Consider the following 19,591-nt stretch of genomic DNA (forward strand, 5'->3'; position numbering starts at 1 on the left):
CAAATAATATATGTAACTACACCCCCAACTAAAAAAAGGTGAAACTTGACACCCCTCTACACATACCCTGAGAGTAGACTAGGCTTAACGACTCAACCCCAAGCAACAGAATAGGGAAAGGGAAAAATAGTAACTTTACACTTTTCTCCTTTACAGGAGAAAGCTGGCCAACATGACATTAACCAAGTGATGAGGGTTAATATCCCTAGAAATGTCATGTGATTATCATATACCCTCAATAGAATATGATGAGGAGGGCATTTCACCTCTGTGGTCTTCTTCCCAGAAACCCATAATCCCAGTCTAATTACGAGAAAGACATCAGACAAACTCAGATTGGAGAACATTCTACAGGATATCTGGCCAGCACTCCTCAGGACTACCAAGGTCGTTTAAAAAAAAAAAAAAAAAGGAAAGACTGAGAAACTGTCACAGACCAGAAGAGACTGGGGAGAGATGACAACTAAATGCACTGTGCTACCTTGGGTCAAATCCTGGACTAGAAAGAGGACATTAATGAAAAAACAGATGAAAACCAAATAAATCCTGAAATTCAGTTAATTTAAAAAAAAATTGATGGTCTCTAAAGTCTCTTCCAGCTGGTAGCTATAATAATAGCATTTATTATCTAATTGCTTCAAAACTGTTCATATTGCTTACAAAGTGCTAAGAGCACATGAAGTAAGGGAACTATTAAAGTAGAATGCAAGGCTTTAATCAGCTTTTTCCTCCCTCTCTCTTCTGACTTCCTGTAGTTGTGGGTTTCAGTGATGTAGTGTATGATTAGTTCATTTTTGAGGCAATAGTGTAATAGTGAAAGTCTGCTGTCTCTTGTTACTTTCCCAAGTCAGTGCCCATCCTCTTTTCATAGTAAGAATGGCCTCTAGTGAACCAGCAGGTTTCCATCCGTTTGCAGTCCTGAGCCATGGGGCTCCCGTGCTGTGCTATCATGCTCTTACACGGTTGCTATGGTGATGGTCATGGTGGCAGGCCTACCTTTGGCTCATTTGATTTTCCTGGACAGTTTCTTTGCTTAAAAAAAAAAAAATACACACACACACACACAGTTTATGAAGCCCCAATGTGAAATCATGTTGGCTGTGATTCATGACATTTTCCTGAGACTTTATAATGTTTCTTTTTTCTAAATAAGCAATTTCAGGTCAGGTAAAAATGTGAGTAAATCATGCCTGGCTCTTGTTCCAGATGTATCAATTTCTGTTCATTCCCCTTTTTCCCCCTCATGGCTTTGGGACAATAAAAATAAGCAATGCCTCCACTCTGGAGCCTTTCTGAGTATGCAATATATAAATGGTATACCGTGCAGGGAGCAATATTTCCTTACCTTGGTCATTACCAACCTTAGCGTTTTCTCTGGCAATTATCTGAAACAGAGCAATAACGTGGAGTAATGATCTTGGCACACTTGAGACCCTGGGAGGATCAAAGAGGCTGATGTGACAGTTCATGAAACAGGGAGGAAGCAAACCGTCCCCCACTGCCAACACTAACACAGCTATGTGCTTGAGAGTCTGGGAGAGCCCAGTTGCCAAGTGTCTGCCTGCATTTTCTTTGAGGGGGCCAGCCCCAGAGCAGGTCAGGAAAATTGTGGCTTTTATCAAGCAGACACTGTGGCTCTCTTTGAGGATGGCCAAAGACTCACTCACTGCTAGTAACTGCAACACATGTGGTCTTTTAAAGAGAGGACATGAATATTTTCATTAACTGGGAAAGAAGGTGCCCACATGAGACTTCATTTATTTGGGAGACTTAGGGCAAGGCTGAAAGGGGCAGGATGTTTATAAAGAAATTAACAGTGAGGGCTCTGGAGACAGACTGCCTGGGTTTTAATCCTGGCCCTTTAAGTTACCATTCTGTACAAGTTACCACTCTGTACAACGTAAGGAAATTCTAACCTCTCTGCCTAAGCTCCCTATCAGTAAAATGAAAGTAATGGTAATACCCACGTCACAGGCTGTCCTGGCGATTAACATGTGAGAAGTACCGAGAACACTGCTTGGCACATGGTAAGTACTCAATAAATGTCAACTGCTATCGTTATTTTCAGGATAGGAGGGTGGTATCCAAATCCTGGGCTTACACAAGGGGTTTTTCATTGAGAGAAGTCCACAAAGGTAGAAAGGGTAGTTCTTGGTGAGCCTTAAATGGACTTGGCCAAAGAAGTTTACATTTTTATGTAGCCTGGGTGACAGAGCGAGACTCTGTCTCAAAAAAAAAAGAAAAGAAAAAAGAAATGGGGCCTTCTGAGGAAGAAACTGGTAGTGCTATGGATTTTGAATTAGAGGGATGCTGCAGAAACTGACCCTGAGAAAATATCCTGCTTTATGTCGAGCTCTTCCCCATAGAACACAGAAAGATTTTTCTATCATTATTGTGTCCAGCATATAAGTATTAAAAACTAAAACATCTCGGTAATTTAACAAAATTTCTTAACAAAACACTAATTCCTCAGAGTTTTAAAAGTGCAGAGTACCTTTTATAGAGCATATTATAATGAAGCTCATAATAATTTTCATAACAAATGTGATTTGGCAACTGAGAATTCTCTTTTAAGAAGATTCTGTTTTCCTAGTTCCATGTACTTTTTTAATGGTAGAGCTGACATTTGGATCTGTGCAACTATGGGTAAAATAGATCTTACACATTTTGGCCAAAAGGCCAAGTTATTTCAATTACACAAATGTATGAGAAGAAAGTCCAGTATAAATAGCTTTTTCAAATACTCCTCGAAATTAAATTCAAAATGTTACTCCAAGTGTAAGTCACAAATTCTACAAATAGAATGATTTGCAGAGGCCCAAATATTCCATTTACATTATATTTGGAACACTAAGCAACTTGAATTTAGGTCCATTTTTTTCTCTGTGTGTTTGTGTGTGTGTGTGTGTGTGTGTGTGTGTGTTTTATACTTTAAGTTCTAGGATACTTGTGCAGAACGCGCAGGTTTGTTACATAGGTATACACATGACATGGTGGTTTGCTGCACCCATCAACCCATCATCTACATTAGGTATTTCTCCTAATGCTATCCCTCCCCCAGCCCCACACCTCCTGACAGGCCCTGGTGTGTGATGTTCTCCTCCCTGTGTCCATGTTTTCTCATTGTTCAACTCCCACTTATGAGTGAGAATATGTGGTGTTTGGTTTTCTGTTCCTGTGTTAGTTTGCTGAGAATGATGGTTTCCAGCTTCATCCATGTCCCTTCAAAGGACATGATCTCATCCTTTTTATGGCTGCATAGTATTCCATGGCATATATGTGCCACATTTTCTTTATCCAGTCTATCATTGATGGGCATTTGGGTTGGCTCCAACTCTTTGCTATTGTGAACAGTGTGGCAATAAACATATGTGTGCATGTGTCCTTATAGTAGAATGATTTATAATCCTTTGGGTATATACCCAGTAACGGGATTGCTGGGTCAAATGGTATTTCTGGTTGTAGATCTTTGAGGAGTCACCAAACTGTCTTCCACAATGGTTGAAATAATTTATACTCCCACCAACAGTGTAAAAGTGTTCCAATTTCTTCATATCTTCTCCAGCATCTGTTGTTTCCTGACTTTTTAATGATTGCCATTCTAACTGGCATGGGATGGTATCTCATTGTGGTTTGGATTTGCATTTCTCTAATGACCAGTGATGATCAGCTTTTTTTCATAGTTTGTTGGCCACATAAATTTGTTCTTTTGAGAAGTGTCTGTTCATGTCTATTGCCCAATTTTTGATGGGGTTGTTTGCTTTTTTCTTGTAAATTTGTTAAAGTTCCTTGTAGATTCTGGATATTAGCCCTTTGTCAAACAGATAGATTGCAAAAATGTTCTTCCATTCTGTAGGTTGCCTGTTCAATCTGATGATAGTTTCTTTTGCTGTGCAGAATTCTTTAGTTTAATGAGATCTCATTTGTCAATTTTGGCTTTTGTTGCCATTGCTTTTGGTGTTTTAGTCATGAAGTCTTTGCCCATGCCTATGTCCTGAATGGTGTTGCCTAGGTTTTCTTCTAGAGTTTTTATGGTTTCAGGTCTTACATTTAAGTCATTAACCCATCGTGAGTTAATTTTTATATAAGGTGTAAGGAATGGGTCCAGTTTCAGTATTTTGCATATGTCTAGACAGTTTTCCCAACACCATTTATTAAATAGGGAATCCTATCTCCATTGCTTGTTTTTGTCTGATTTGTCAAAGAGCAGATGGTTGTAGATATTTGGCATTATTTCTGAGGTCTCTATTCTGTTCCATCAGTCTATATATCTGTCTTGGTACCAGTACCATGCTGTTTTGGTTACGGTAGCTTGTAGTATCATTTGAAGTCCGGTAGCATGATGCCTCCAGTTTTGTTCTTCTTGCTAAGGATTGTCTTGGCTATAAAGGCCATTTTTTGGTTCCATATGAAATTTAAAGTAGTTTTTTTTTTTTTCTACTTCTGTGAAAAAAGTCAATGGTAGCTTGATGGGAATATCTTTGAATCTATAAATTACTTTGGAAAGTATGGCCATTTTCACAATATTGATTCTTCCTATCCATGAGCATGGAATGTTTTCCCACTTGTTTGTGTCCTCTCTGATTTCCTTGACCAGTGGTTTATAATTCTCCTTGAAGAGATCCTTCACATCCCTTGTAAACTGTATTCCTAGATACTTTATTCTCTTTGTAGTAATTGTGAATGGGAGTACACTCATGATCTGGCTCTCTGTTATTGGTGTATAGGCATGCTTGTGATTTTTGCACATTGATTTTGTATCTTGAGACTTTGCTAAAGTCGCTTATCAGTTTAAGGAGAGTTTAAGCTGAGACGATGGGGTTTTCTAAATATATAATCATGTCATCTGCAAACAGAGACAATTTGACTTCCTCTCTTCCTATCTGAATACACTTTATTTCTTTCCATTGCCTGATTGCCCTGGCCAGAATTTCCAATACTTTATTGGATAGGAGTGGTGAGAGAGCATCCTTGTCTTGGGCTGGTTTTCAAAAGGAATGCTTCCAGCTGTTGCCCATTCAGTATGATATTGGCTGTGGGTTTGTCATAAATATCTCTTATTATTTTGAGATATGTTCCATCAATACCTAGTTTATTGAGAGATTTTAGCATGAAGGCATGTTGAATTTTATTGAAGGCCTTTTTTGCATCTATTGAGATAATCATGTGGTTTTTGTCACTGGTTCTGTTTATGTGATGGATTACAGTTATTAATTTGCATATGTTGAACTGGTCTTGCATCCCAGGTGTAAAGCTGACTTGATTGTGGTGGATAAGCTTTTTGATGTGCTGCTGAATTCAGTTTGCCATTATTTTATCGAAGATGTTTGCATCGATGTTCATCAGGAATATTGGCCTGAAATTTTCTTTTTTTGTTGTGTCTCTGCCAGGTTGTGATATCAGGATGGTGCTGGCCTCATAAAATGAGTTAGGGAGGATTCTCTCTTTTTCTATTGTTTGGAATAGTTTCAGAAGGAATGGTACCAACTCCTCTTTGTACCTCTAGTAGAATTCGGCTGTGAATCTGTCTGTTCCTGGGCTTTTCTTGTTTGGTAAGCTATTAATTACTGCCTCAATTTCAGAACTTGTTATTTGTCTATTCAGGCATTTGACTTCTTCCTGGTTTAGTCTTTGGAGGGTGTATGCTTCCAGGAATGTATCCATTTCTTCCAGATTTTCTAGTTTATTTGCATAGAGGTGTTTATAGTATTCTCTGATGGTATTTTGTATTTCTGTGGGATCAGTGGTGATACCCCCTTTATCATTTTTTATTGTGTCCATTTGATTTTTCTCTTTTCTTCTTTATTAGTCTGGATAGCAGTCTGTCTATTTTGTTAATCTTTTCAAAACACCAGCTTCTAGATTCATTGATTTCTTGCAGGGTTTTTTGTGTCTCTATCTCCTTCAATTCTGCTCCGATCTTAGTTATTTCTTGACTTCTTCTAGCTTTTGAATTTGTTTGCTCTTGCTTCTCTAGTTCTTTTAATTGTGATGTTAGGGTATGGATTTTAGATCTTTCCAGCTTTCTGATGTGGGCATTTAGTGCTATAAATTTCCCTATAAACACTGCTTATTCTGGTATGTTGTGTCTTTGTTCCCATTGGTTTCAAAGAATTTATTTATTTCTGCCTTTATTTCGTTATTTACCCAGTAGTCATTCAGGAGCAAGTTGTCCAGTTTCCATGTAGTTGTGTGGTTTTGAGTGTGTTTGTTAATCCTGAGTTTTAATTTGATTGCACTGTGGTCTGAGAGACTGTTTGTTATGATTTCCTTTCTTTTGCATTTACTGAGGAGTGTTTTACTTCCAATTATGTGGTCAATTTTAGAATACGTGTGATGTGCTGAGAAGAATATATATTCTGTTTATTTGTGGTGGACAGTTCTGTAGATGTCTATTAGGTCCGTTTGGTCCAGAGTTGAGTTCAAGTCCTGAATATCCTTGTTAATTTTCTGTCTCATTGATCTGTCTAATACTGACAGTGGGGTGTTAAAGTCTCCCACTATTATTGTGTCTAAGTCCCTTTGTACGTCTCTAAGAACTTGCTTTATGAATCTGGGTGCTCCTGTATTGGGTGCATATATATTTAGGATTGTTAGATCTTCTTGTTGCATAGATCCCTTTACCATTATGTTATGTCCTTCTTTGTCTCTTTTGATCTTTGTTGGTTTAAAGTCTGTTTTATCAGAGACTAGAATTGCAACCCCTGCTCTTTTTGCTTTACATTTTCTTGGTAAATATTTCTCCATCCCTTTATTTTGAGCTTATGTGTGTCTCTGCATGTGAGATGGGTCTCCTGAATACAGCATTCTGATGGGTCTTGATGCCTTATCCAATTGCCAGTCTGTGTCTTTTAATTGAGGCATTTGGCCCATTTACATTTAAGGTTAATATTGTTTTCTGTGAATCTGATCCTGTCATTATGATGCCAGCTGGTTATTTCATGTGTTAAAAGCTGCTTTAAATTTTGTATTTTTACTTTTTACTGATACATAATATTTTACATTTTAAGGAAGTAAATGTTTTGTTACATGCATAGGTTGTGTAATGATCAAGTTGGGATATTTGAGGTATTTATCACTTTGATTATTTATTTTTTCTATGTGTTGGGAACAATTCAAGCTACTCTCTTCTAGCTATTTTGAAATACATAATACATTGTTGTAACTATAGTCACTCTACTTTGCTGTTGAACAATAGAAGTTGTACCTTTTATCTAACTGTATGTTTGTACCTGTTAACCTACCTCTCTTCATCCCTGCTTCACCTACCCACCCTTCCCAGACTCTAGTATTTAGCATCTGTTTTTAAAAGCCCTTCCCATCTTTTCTCTCTCTCCTATCCCTTTTTCCTTCCTTCTTTCCATCAATAAAGATGTAATAAGTATCTTCTCTCTGCTAGATACTGTACCAGATGCTTCCATATTTGTTTTCATCAGCCCAGTGTTTTTGGTTTGTTTGTTTTCCTACTAAAGCTTCACCGTCAATGATGATAGTAAAGAGCCCCAAATAAAGCACCACAACAGTTGTTTCATGAAGTTCTCTTATAAAGGCTCACACTTTATAAGAAAAGTACCATTGCAATGCTTCTTGGGAGATTCTCCAAGCATTCTTTGAGGCCTTCATGATCTCCCTTTTCAGTGAACCAAGTCCCCTCCAAGGAGAGACACCTTTGGTGTCAACTAAGATTCTTAAGAATTGGATCCTGGTTGTGATTCCTATGTGACCTGAAGGTAAGCCAGTAACTCAATTTATCTCATATTTGGTTTCTTAAACTAATATTTTATGAATACTTGCCACATAGTGCAAAATAAATAAAGCGTATATATGGACAAATCATTTAATTTTGGATTCTTTAATAAAAATAACAGAAAGGCAATAAAGTCAAGATTGAAAAAAGTTGTTCTTTTAGTATTGAATTCACTTCTTCCTTCATGGAGTTTTTCACATCCTTAAGGAGCTTAGAGTAACTTAAAAAAACAAACAACTAAGTGACTGGAAAGCAGACATTAAGAAAGAGTGGTACAAATTCTGTGCATCCTATGATTTAACTAAAGAGATCATCTCATAGTAGAGCAACACTGAAAACTTCTGCAGAGACAATGTGGTGCAGTGGAGAGAGCACTAACTTCAGTGCCAGCTGTGAGACCTTGAACTTGTTGGACCTCAGTTTCCACCTCTACAAAACAAGGAAGTTACAGTAAAATATCTATAAGATCTTCTCTGCACAAAATGCCTAGGATTCTCAGGACCACTTAGCAATAGCCTTCAGTATAAATTTCCAACCATTAATTTGAAAGTTATTAGAATTTAAAATAGTCATAATCTCTGCAGTTCTGCTCTAGTCCCCTTCAAACTCACACCTTTTGATGGGTTAGCCAGAGAACATAGTGTTTTCTCAGAGTTCTTTGTTCTGCATAGAGTTATGCTCCAGTTCTACTGCCTCTGGTTTACTTATTGCACATTGTACTAAAATTTGGCATCCAACTGTTTAATAAAACTCATTGCACCACAGTTGAAGGCTCCAGATTATTTACTACCTAGGGTCTTCTTAAATTTATTCCCACATAATAAGAGTGTGATAACAGCTGAAAAAAATTTCTAAAATCTGCATTCTTTTTCCTGGAGGCAGTTGAACTCAGCTTTCAAGGTTTGACCATCTTATCAGTCATCAAAGAAATGTATGGCCAGGATCAAGTATATGGCTATTCTTGAACACTGCCATCACTTGTATCTAGGTGAAATTGAGTTGAATGAGCAAAGGAGACTGAATAATACTTTTTTTCACAGCGTTAAGGTTTAAGATAATTTATATAAAGTACTTGATATGTGGGAGACACACAGTAGGTCGTAGTCATTATCAAGGGATATGTTGATTTATTGAGCTCAATTCTCACCAAATCTCATTCCCACATAAAGCTCTTGCTAAACAGAAACCTGCACTTTCCCATAACTATCATGCTTTCTTTTGCCTCTGAGCCATTTCTTCTGCCTGTTCCAATGCCTCACCCCACTCATTTTTAACTGATGAATTCCTATTCAACATTTGGAATCTCAAGATCCATTCATAAATTCAACAGTATTTATTAGGGACCTGCTATGTCCAAGAAACTGTTCTTGATGTTGTGGATATATCAGGGAACAAAACTCATTTGTGTTTTCTCCTAACATGTCTTTTAATTACCAGCATGCTCATTTTTATCCCCACTGAACTGTACACTTGCTGGGAGTGAAGACAATGCCTCTCTTAAAAATGCAGCACTGAACAAAAGTCTGGCACAAAATAGCTGCTCAATAAACACTGAGCAAATAATATTAAGAATAAGAAATGAGAATACATAGAAAGATGAATGGGACAATACCTTGGTGGTGTTATTAGACTACTAATTACAACAGTAGCATATGAAGACACTATTCAGGCTGTGATCAACTGAACCCTAAAAACCTTTCTGATATTCACCTTAACTTTATTCTCAAAAATCACAAAACAAATGTATTAGTCCATTCTCACACTGCTATCAAGATACTACCCAAGGCTGGATAATTTATCAACAGAGGAGTTTTAATTGATTGACAGTTCCACCTGGCTGGGAGGCCTCATGAAACTTACAATCATGGCGGAAAGAGAAGCAGATAACCTTCTCTACAAGGCGGCAGGAGAGAGAAAAAGCATATGTAGGAGGAAATGTTAAACACTTATAGAACTACCAGATCTTGCAAGAACTCACTATCACAAGAACAGCATGGGGGAAACTGCCCCCATGACCCAATCACCTCCCACCAGGTCTCGTCCTTGACACATGGGGATTATGGGATTATAATTCAAGATGAGATTTGGATGAGGACACAAAGCCAAACCATTTCAACAAAGGAGAATTATACATCTGTTTCAGTCTAGGTACAAGTTTATATTTTTCTAGAATTTTTATCCTTTTACCACAGAGGGAATATTTTTTTAAACAAGCTTTTAAGAAAGCCACTAAGGCAAGAGAGAAAAACGAACAGGACAGTCTCAAAGGAGCTGAGGTATAGACTAATGGGTCTTGCAGGGTATTTTCAAAAGACTAGTCAAGAGGGTGGCACTTGTGGAAAAGGAGCATGAAAGGAATATCATGGAAAAGGAAGAAAACCTAAAACAGCAGAAAGAAAAAACTTTTATTTGAAAAAAAAGAAGCACTATGGAGGAAAGACATCAACAATTACAAACATGAAAACAGCAAAAACAGTAAAAGTAGTAAATGCGATTACAGATTATACATACAATTGTTTTATTTGATTTACTCAGCAGCTCTGTGGGTTCTGTAAGAGAGGAATCATCCTCCCCATTTCACAGATAAGGAAACCAAGGTGCAGAGACTTGCCTAATTACATAGCCAGTAGTCGAAGTTCTCTGACTTATGATCTAAGAATATTCTCACATAGAAAAGGGGAAAGATAAGATTAAAAAAATCAAAGATAAGAATGAAGAGAAGGCAGTGATTAATAAACGCTTGTTGCATGAGTGGGACAGAGATATATAACAGGAAAGACTGAAAATACAAATTTCAACTTCAATGGAGAATATTTCTCTGGGGTCCCTAAACATTTTCAAGACTTTGGCTCCTGATTCCTACAGATATCATTGTGGATATGATGTAACTAAGTGGAAGAAATCCGTATTCTTGTTTATAAATTAAGAGATTAATTAATAAATAGTAACTCAATTATTATTTGTTGACCACAGTATCAGTCAGGGTTGAGGTAGGAAAGAGATGGCTCACTCAAAGGGTAAAGAGCATTTAATGAAGGGACTATTTACACATTTGGAGGGAGGGAGAATAACTAAGGGACTGTTCATAGTGGGAAGTGGTCTTTACTCTTGCACCCCGAGGGCAATGAATGAGAGGGAGCACAGATCCCAGTGGGCGCTGCAGCCATGAGACAGGGCTGCTTGACAAGAGCTGAGGTCTCTGGGTCTCTGATAAGAGAATGCAGCCATGATGATGAGAGCAGAGAGAAGGATGCCGTGCCAAATACCTTCTTTTCCAAAAAAAGATAAAATCAAGAAAGAAAGATAGGAATAAAAGGAAGAGATGAAAGACTGTACTACTTCAACAAAATGTGAAAAAGGAGGAAAAAGCATCTTTCTTAAGGTGTGGGAATTTAGAAAATGGGGAAATATATACAAACTTTAGTTATATTTTCCAGTTTTGTCCATTCATTCTGCAACAGTGTAATGAATCTACTACACTGCAGTCATTCAGAAACCTTGGGGTTAATGGGACAATAACACAAAATCCCTGCCCCCAAAGAAATCAGTCCACTAGGATACACATGCAAGTGAACAACAGCAACAAAACCAAAATAATATCATGTTATAAAAGATACACACACAATTCCATGGTGCAAAGACAGCAAGTGCTATTCTTGGTAGAGCTGGAGAAGATTTGCAAGTGAGAGGGACATCTGAATGGCATTTTAAATCAGCAGTTTTGCAAGACCAGGGAAATAAAGGCATCTCAAGTATGGGGAGTGGCTTGTGTCCAACTGTGGAAACTCTAAAGGACCTGATGATTTAAGGAGCTGCAACAATTCAGCCTGGCTTGAGTTTGGGGTGGTTGTGGGGGAGTATTATACTAAAGACCATTAACTTGACTCTAAATAGCAGTTGCAGACTTTAAAGCAAGAAAGTGATATGGTTACATTTATGTATTAGAAAGACCATTACTGAAGTATTGTTTCCAATTTAAGGAATGGAAGGGGTGGGGAGGAGGAGCAGTCAAGTATAAATTTATTTCCTCTAAATTTCTATCTTTCTGTCAGTCACTTTTTTTCATCTTTATTGTATTTGCTTGATTTTTTTAAAAAGGGGGGTGCATTTTAATCTGAGATAAGAAGAAGAGAAGTGCAGAGTGAAAGATGGGGTTTATTTTCACATTGGTGTCATTGCCTTGCAGACATTCTGGTAAGGTCCTGCAGGTAAAGGAGCTGTCCTACTCAATGACTGACCTTGGTAGGACCTTGGCCACTGATCTGCATTCAGGGAATTTCATGTCTCTTTCCCTTCTAGATGTGGCCAGTCCATCACCAAAGCCAGGAAAGAGATATGGGAGGGAAGCTTCATCCCCTACCCAGTGCATCATTATTGGCAACAGTAAGAAGCAGAGCTGGGAATTTGAGAAGCAAACCAATGTCTTCTGCTTCTCTTCATTATTCCTGACAACAGATGGAAAAGAGGCAAACCCTTACCTTCTGTGGTCGCTTCTGATACGCATCCGGGAACCTCATTCTCAGTAGCTACAGATTTCCCTAATCACTCATCTTAACTTAACTTGACACTGCATTTTAGTACCTTTCATGAGAAGGGTCTTGGGAGGCCGTAAACCTATGTTGCTGGGAAAAGAATGTACTGCATTAAACAGAGCAGGAGAGGAGCTGCAGATTACCAGCTCTCACAGCTTGTTCGCTTGTGGAGACTAGGCTGCAATGTGCTCTTGAAATCACTGGGGTGGGCCTTGTTTCTGAGGAAATAAAGAGGCCCCAGAACCTCCCAAGTGAGCGAAGAATGATTTCCAGATACTCAAATGGAGTGGCCTTCTGGCTACATGAGCTGGATGTGCTTGGCAGTCTTTCCATCTGGCTGGCCAGTATCCTGAGGTTAGCAAAGCAGAAGGGAAATCTTTGGGGAGCTAAAAGACATATGCACGTGCCAGTATTTTTGACAAATGCTCAGTTAATTGTTTTCTATGATTCTTCTCCCGAGACACAAACTGTGTGCACCAGGCATCAAGAACTATCCCCATCCCACCACCCCAGATCCCAAGGCAAACTTCATAATTACACACATTTGGGCCAAGCATGTACCCCACAGGAAATGGACAGATCAGCCCCTAGGGATGAAAGAATGATGCAGGGCATGGGAAAGCAGAGAAATCTCCTGAGTGAGAAAGAAGACAAATTCACATAAGCCTGAGAGCTTATATACCAGTAGGAGAAACTCGGAATTTCTTGTCAGGATACTAAGGAAATGGTGGTCAGAAGAGGCCTGGGTAAGTTGATGAAAAATCTGTATTGTTCTATATCTGGTAAACAATTTAGTATTTGGAAACCACAACATTCCAGGATGGAACTCAATTTTGGATCAGTTACTGGAAATAGTGGCATATACAATGGGTTCCAAAACAGATTATGCATAAGTAGAGATGAATCAGGAGTCTAAACTTTAAAATCCACGATCTTCATGAATGTTTTTTTCCAGATCTAGTCCTTTTACGATTTTGTCTCTTTTTTGTTCTACAGCTTTTTCTAGTTATATTTAGCTCCTGCCATTTATTCATCAAATATTTTGTAGTTGAGCACTGTGTAGGATGCTTATGTACTCTGCTCTTGTTGAGTTAGAAAGCTTTAGAAGATATAATTCTCTGAATGAATGTTAACTGGATGAAAATCTCACCTGTACACACTGATGTTGCTTATCAGAGCAACAGACTAGAATAGTAAAGAGCCCCAGTTCTACTACCGACACTGCTGGAGAATTGGCTTCTGCAGAAGATAACTCAATTTCAACTTACGGTATTTTTGTCAAATGTTTTGAATCAAGAGATTTCTGCACTAGGTATAAAATCTAACCTCTCTATATATGTTTTTAAAGTAATTTTTGTTTGCTTCCACTAAAGGTAGATTTTACAAGCAATGACAACATAACACGTCAAGTCAATTTAAAGATCTGCAATCTAAATAAGTTTCTTTAAGACCACTAAGATAATGAGTTACTTATTTAAGGATTGATTATCCATTCTCTTTGGAATTCAAAATTTTCAGAGAGAATAGAAATTCCTCAAAAAAAAGTTGAATTTAAAAGGCATTGAAATCATAAAGATGAAACAGATATGTAGTTGGTTAATAGATTTTACATGCCTGAGAAAATCTGTAAATAACTTCAATAAAATGTTTACTGAAAGAACAAGAGTACAAGAGAAGCAAGTATCAACAACAATGGCAAATCTAAAAAAAAAAAAAAAACTTGAGCAAAAAATTTGTCATCAGGAAATAAATGAGTCAGATGAGAAGCAGTATTGGTAAATTCAAGTTTAAAAATTTGACCAAGACATTCAATATAAGAAGTAGAAGTCGAATAAAATGAAATAAAGGCAAGAAAAAAAAAGTTTGAGGCAAAGGCAAGTAAAGGAAAGAGATTGAACTCATTTTTGCTTTACAAAAATATTTTAAAAATAAAAACTTTATGATTGTTTAAAATCACATTAACTTATTTTAGAAAAAAAAAAAATGCTTTATTTTGTTTTGGCTTGTTTTTCAACCAGGAGATAGCCCAGTCTTTGTGAAATAGAAATACCAACCAGAAAGTTTTGTTGGATTAAAAATATATCACTACAGCTCTGAAATTAGTATAAGGCTAATTAGTATAAGGCTATGTGCATAGAGTGCCCTTTAATAAGCAGTAGTAAAACATTTTAGAATGCTTTGTTTGAAAAATAAAAAAAATCCCTCAATGAAGCCTCTTCCAGACATGTGTCATGGGTTTTTTGTTGCTGAATTCTTCCATATTAACAAACTAAGTTGCTCTTCCTTTCATTCCTTTGGCCACAGGACAGATGAAATTCACCAAAGTCTCTACCACAGACATTCTCAGATGGTCCTAATAAAAAGAAGAAACCCAAACCAGAACTGGTGGTCCACATTGTGAGAGTTGCTGAATATCATCACAAAGCAATAATTATCCAACAGCATGCTTGGTGGCTCAACATTCTGAAAGGCAAATGTCAAGGGCATATAGTCTCAACCATATTGCTAATGGGAGCTCATGTTTTTTGTGTTGGGTGGTCTTGTGTTCTGCCTGGTGGTCTTTCTTCTGCCTGCTACGACAGCACTAATGATTTCATGTACACAGTATTCACTTGTCTCCCTGTAGTAGTGCATGACAAGTCATAAAAGACAGACTGCCCAGAAATGACACTGCAGTATTCCAGACATTTTCTCTCTTGGTGGTGACAGTTCCAAATCAAGCTGGCTCAGTGCTTTTAAGTCAAAGCATTTGTCTAAGTGGTGGTTCAAAACACAGTCTTAGATCTGGAAAATCAAACTAGGCTCTTCTCACTTCTCGCATCACTGCTGGTAATAAATATTCAACTGCCGGACCACAGATAGCAGATTATGACAGATGACACAGAATAGAATCCAACTCTTTCTTAACTGTGAAGAACCCATCTTTTGGTTAGAGAGATTTCACTACCTTTTAATAAGCATAAGTAGATCATTTTACAGACTTTCTTCCACACTCACTCAGGATTTTTTTCCCAAATTCCCACAAAGAGTAGCAAGGGAAGCTTCATAGCTGCATAGAATATTAATATAATTTCTGTTCAGAGGATCAAAGTATCACATACTCAAAAATCAATCCAGGCAGTTATCCCAGCTTTAACTCTAAAGAATATATTAGAACATTCTTTATCAGAAGTTGACCTACAATTCTGGATAGGGCAATCAGACCAAGAATTTACTCTCCATAGACTTGGGGCCATCAGTTAGATTAGGTTTGGGGAATTCAGTGCTCTCCCCATAAACCACCCATCCCAAGTGATCTTCCTGCAAAATCCTACACTCACTACCTCTACCATTCACTGGCCATTTTATTACTTTTGGCCTTTTATTGTGGTTACATTTTCATAATAATTCTTTTGTTAAACAAACATAAATTGAGTCTCTATTAAACCTTTTTAAGACCTAGAAAAAGCTTCTAAAACGGAGTGATACTTGAGCTGGCCATTCTAAGTGCTTCTATCACATCCTTAAGAAATATTTGATGCAGAACCTGCCACGCTACATTGTAATCATTTTGCTTCTTTGACTGTTTCTCCTTCTTTATTATAGGTTCCTTGAAAACAGACACCAGACATATTTATCTTCTCATACGAGTGCCTAAACTCTGTGCCTGGTTCATAGCACAGGGTCGATACATGTTTTCATGAGTAGATTAAACTTGGCCCATTGGAGGGGAGAGAGTGATTACAAGGACAAATAAGATTTAGTTTTATCCCTCAAGGTCTTTCTAAGTTAGCACATGGCTAGGTACAGAGTAGATGCTCAATAAATGCTGGTTGGTTAGTCAATTCTCAGACAGTTATTTTCCTTCAGATAGAAAGACAAGGTTACCAAAATGAATATATACCAGCAAAGCCAGTTATGGTTTTATTTTGAAATATCAATACCTTTCCTTGCTTCACTCAGGACCCCAAGTACTAATGAACAAGAAAGAAACAAAGCATAGGGATTCCTTATCATACCAAACATAATATCAGAAGCCAAAACTGAGACACATAGTCTTACACCAGTAGAGGATTTTTTTTTTTTTTTTTTAGACATAGTTTCTCTCCTGTTGGCCAGGCTGGAGTGCAATGGTGCAATCTCAGCTCACTGCAAACTCCTCCTCCTGGGTTCAAGCCATTCTCCAGTCTCATTCTCCTGCCTCAGCCTCCAAGTAGCTGGGATTACAGGCATGTGCCACCACACCCGGCTAATTTTGTATTTTTAGTTGAGATGAGGTTTCTCCATGTTTGTCAAGCTGGTCTCAAATCCTGACCTCAGGTAATCCACCCACCTCAGCCTCCCAAAGTGCTGGGATTACAGGTGTGAGCCACCACACCCAGCCCCGAGGATATTTTAAAATAGAACCATTCTGGATCAACCAAGGTGTTTGGTTCTTAGTACTTTTGGTCTGTAATATGCCTCAAGAATTTCCAGTTAGACCTTGACAATTATATGAGAAAATAACTATAAAAATACTTTAAAACTGTATAACACACAATGAAAAGATAAGTGCTATAAATAGAACATGTATTTCTGCATTAAAAATACATGGACCAATTTGGTAAGTGCACACATGAAGAAATAGTGATTTGAGACATTCCCTAATTCACTTATACTCTTTTTTTATTAAGTAACTTAAAGCACAGGATCTATTGTAAAGTCAGAACTAAAAAGGACCAGAGAAGAAGAGGAAGTAGGTGACAGAAGAGTAGAATATTGTAAGAGGAAGGGACTTGGTACAGAATTACAAAGCCCAATAGAGAAAATTAGAAACTTATTCAACATCTATTAAACAGACTTTAACTGAGTATCACTGAGTGTCTCTGAGGTCCCAGACATGAAGCTAAGAGCTGTGAAGTGCATCAAGATGAATAAAATTCAGACTAGTGAAAGAAAGCTTATAGTCTGAGGGTTAGGGTGGGGGTGCGGGGGGTGGGGGGCTGGGGGAAGGGAAAAAAAGACAAGCATGTATACAAATATATCAGAAGGCAGAAGTAATTATAGCTGGAGGAGAAGTTCAGATAGAGTGCTGTCGTAATGTAAAGGAAGAAAACCTCTCTTCATTAAAGGATGCTTCAGGGTAATTTCATAGAAGGGATGTTATGTAAGCTCAGTCTGAGGTACAAGAAATTCAAGAGCTAGGTAAAGGATGAAGAATACTACATTTGGAATTAACACTATAAGAAAAGCATAGAGGTAGGAAACTTACTAGCTATGTTTAATAAGCATCAGGTACTCCATTTCGTCTAAAGTTTAAGGTATGCTTGAGGACATAGTGAGAAATGAGGCTGAAGAGTAGACTGTGGCTAGGTTATAGACAGTAGCCTAGAATACTAAGCCAAAGGATTTGGGCTTTATTCAGCCATCTTTGGGAGCTACTCAAGGTATGATAGGATCATAGCTGTATTTTTGAAGCTTAATCTGGACACAATAAAATAATAATAAAATAATAGGTGAAAAAAGATTGGAAGTGAGAGATAAATTTAGATGTTATTAAAAATGCCAGTACAAAACTGAATGAACATCTTCAAGAAGGAGGTGACTGCTATAATGTTCTGATATTTGCCATGGTCTACTCAGGCTGATGCAACAAAATACCATAAACTGAGTGGCTTACAAACAACATAAATGTATTTCTCACAGGTCTGAAGGCTGAGATGTTCAAAATCAAGGTGCTGTCAGATGTGGTGTCTAGTGAGGCCTGCCTTCTGGTTCATAGATAGTGCCTTCTCACTGTGTCTTCACATGATGGAAGGAACAAGGCAGCTCTCTAGAACCTCTTTTATGAGGGCACTAATCTCGTTCATTAGGACAGAGTCTAATCATCCCCCAGTTAGGCCAACCTCCTACCATCACCTTGGGGGTTAATATTTCAACATATAAATGTTGAGGGGACATGAATACCCAGACCACAGCAATAATATTAAATGTGACAAATACTGCTGTCTTGTATAGTCAATGTAGGAATGAGCCATGAAAGATTAGAAGGGAGGCCAGTATGAATTGGGGCTGAGGTGAGGAATGACACCTGAAGGAATTTAGTGTCAGGTATGAACAAACACCATAGGAGCAAGATGCTTGCAATCTTAAGTCATACATAGGGTCTCATGACAGAATTAGGAAGGAGAGAGATGAGACACGATGGCAAAACAGAAGCCTTCAGCAATCATCCCTCCCATGGAAACACAAAATTGAATAACTGTTCACACAAGAAAGCACCTTCATAAGAACCAAAAATCAGGTGAGTGATCATGGTATCTGATTTTAACATCAAAGCAAGGAGACACTGAAGAGAGTAGGCAAGAGTCTTGAATTGCTGACACCACCCCTCCCCTATTCTCCTGCAGCAGATATGTGGCACAGATTGAGAATCTGTGTGCTTGCAGGAGGGAGAGTGCAGTGATTGTTGTACTTTGCATTGGAACTCAGTGCTGTCCTGTCACAGAAAGCAACATTGGGCAGAATACAACCAGCACTCAAGAAGAATGCATTTAGACCAACCTTAGCCAGAGGGGAATCACCCATCCCAGCAGTGGGAACCTGATTTCTGGCAAGTCCCACCACTGAGGGCTAAAGTGTGCTGCAGTTTTAAATAGACTTAAAAGGCTGCCTAGGCCACAAGTACTGCAATTCCTGGGCAAGTCCTTGTGCTGTGCTGAGCTTAGAACCAGTGGACTTAGGATGCATGCAGTCCTACTGAGACACCAGCCAAGATGGCTAAGAGTTTTCTTGCATCACCCCTTCCCAACCCCAGGCAGAACAGCTTGCAGCTCCAGGAGGAGCTCCTTCCCTCTGCTTAAAGAGAGGAGAGAGGAGAGTAAAGAAGACTTTGCTTTGCAACCTGGATACTAGCTCAGCCACACTAGAACACCCAGCAAAGTCTTGAGGCCTCCATTCTAGGCCCTAGCTCCTGGTTGACATCTTTAGACACACCAAGGGCCAAAAGGGAAGGACCTAGTCCTGGCAGGGTTCATCATCAACACTCCACTTTCAGCAATGGACAAATCATCCAGACAGAAAATCAACAAAGATACACTAGACTTAATCTGCACTATAGACCAAATGGACCTAATAGATATTTACAGAACATTTCATATTATGGCTACAGAATACATATTCTTCTCCTTAGCACATGAATCATTCTCAAGGATAGATAATATGTTAGTCCACAAAACAACTCTTAAAAATTTTTTTAAAAATTGAAATAATATCAAGTACTTTCTCTGACCACAATAGAATAAAACTAGAAATCAATAACAAGAGGAACTTTGGAAACCACAGAAACACAAAG

At 38.1% G+C, this 19,591-nt stretch overlaps 1 long non-coding RNA gene across 1 annotated transcript; it reads left to right on the forward strand.

The window, feature by feature from the left end:
• The first annotated feature begins 1,956 nt into the window (after nucleotides 1–1,956).
• On the forward strand, nucleotides 1,957–14,962 carry LOC126950516 (uncharacterized). The gene is made up of 4 exons (XR_007724185.1): nucleotides 1,957–2,027; nucleotides 7,639–7,730; nucleotides 12,047–13,025; nucleotides 14,584–14,962. It is a non-coding gene; the product is annotated as an uncharacterized LOC126950516 (long non-coding RNA).
• Nucleotides 14,963–19,591: the final 4,629 nt, after the last annotated feature.

The sequence above is a fragment of the Macaca thibetana genome, chromosome 1, assembly GCF_024542745.1.
Source record: "Macaca thibetana thibetana isolate TM-01 chromosome 1, ASM2454274v1, whole genome shotgun sequence".
In the NCBI taxonomy this organism is placed as follows: domain Eukaryota; kingdom Metazoa; phylum Chordata; class Mammalia; order Primates; family Cercopithecidae; genus Macaca; species Macaca thibetana.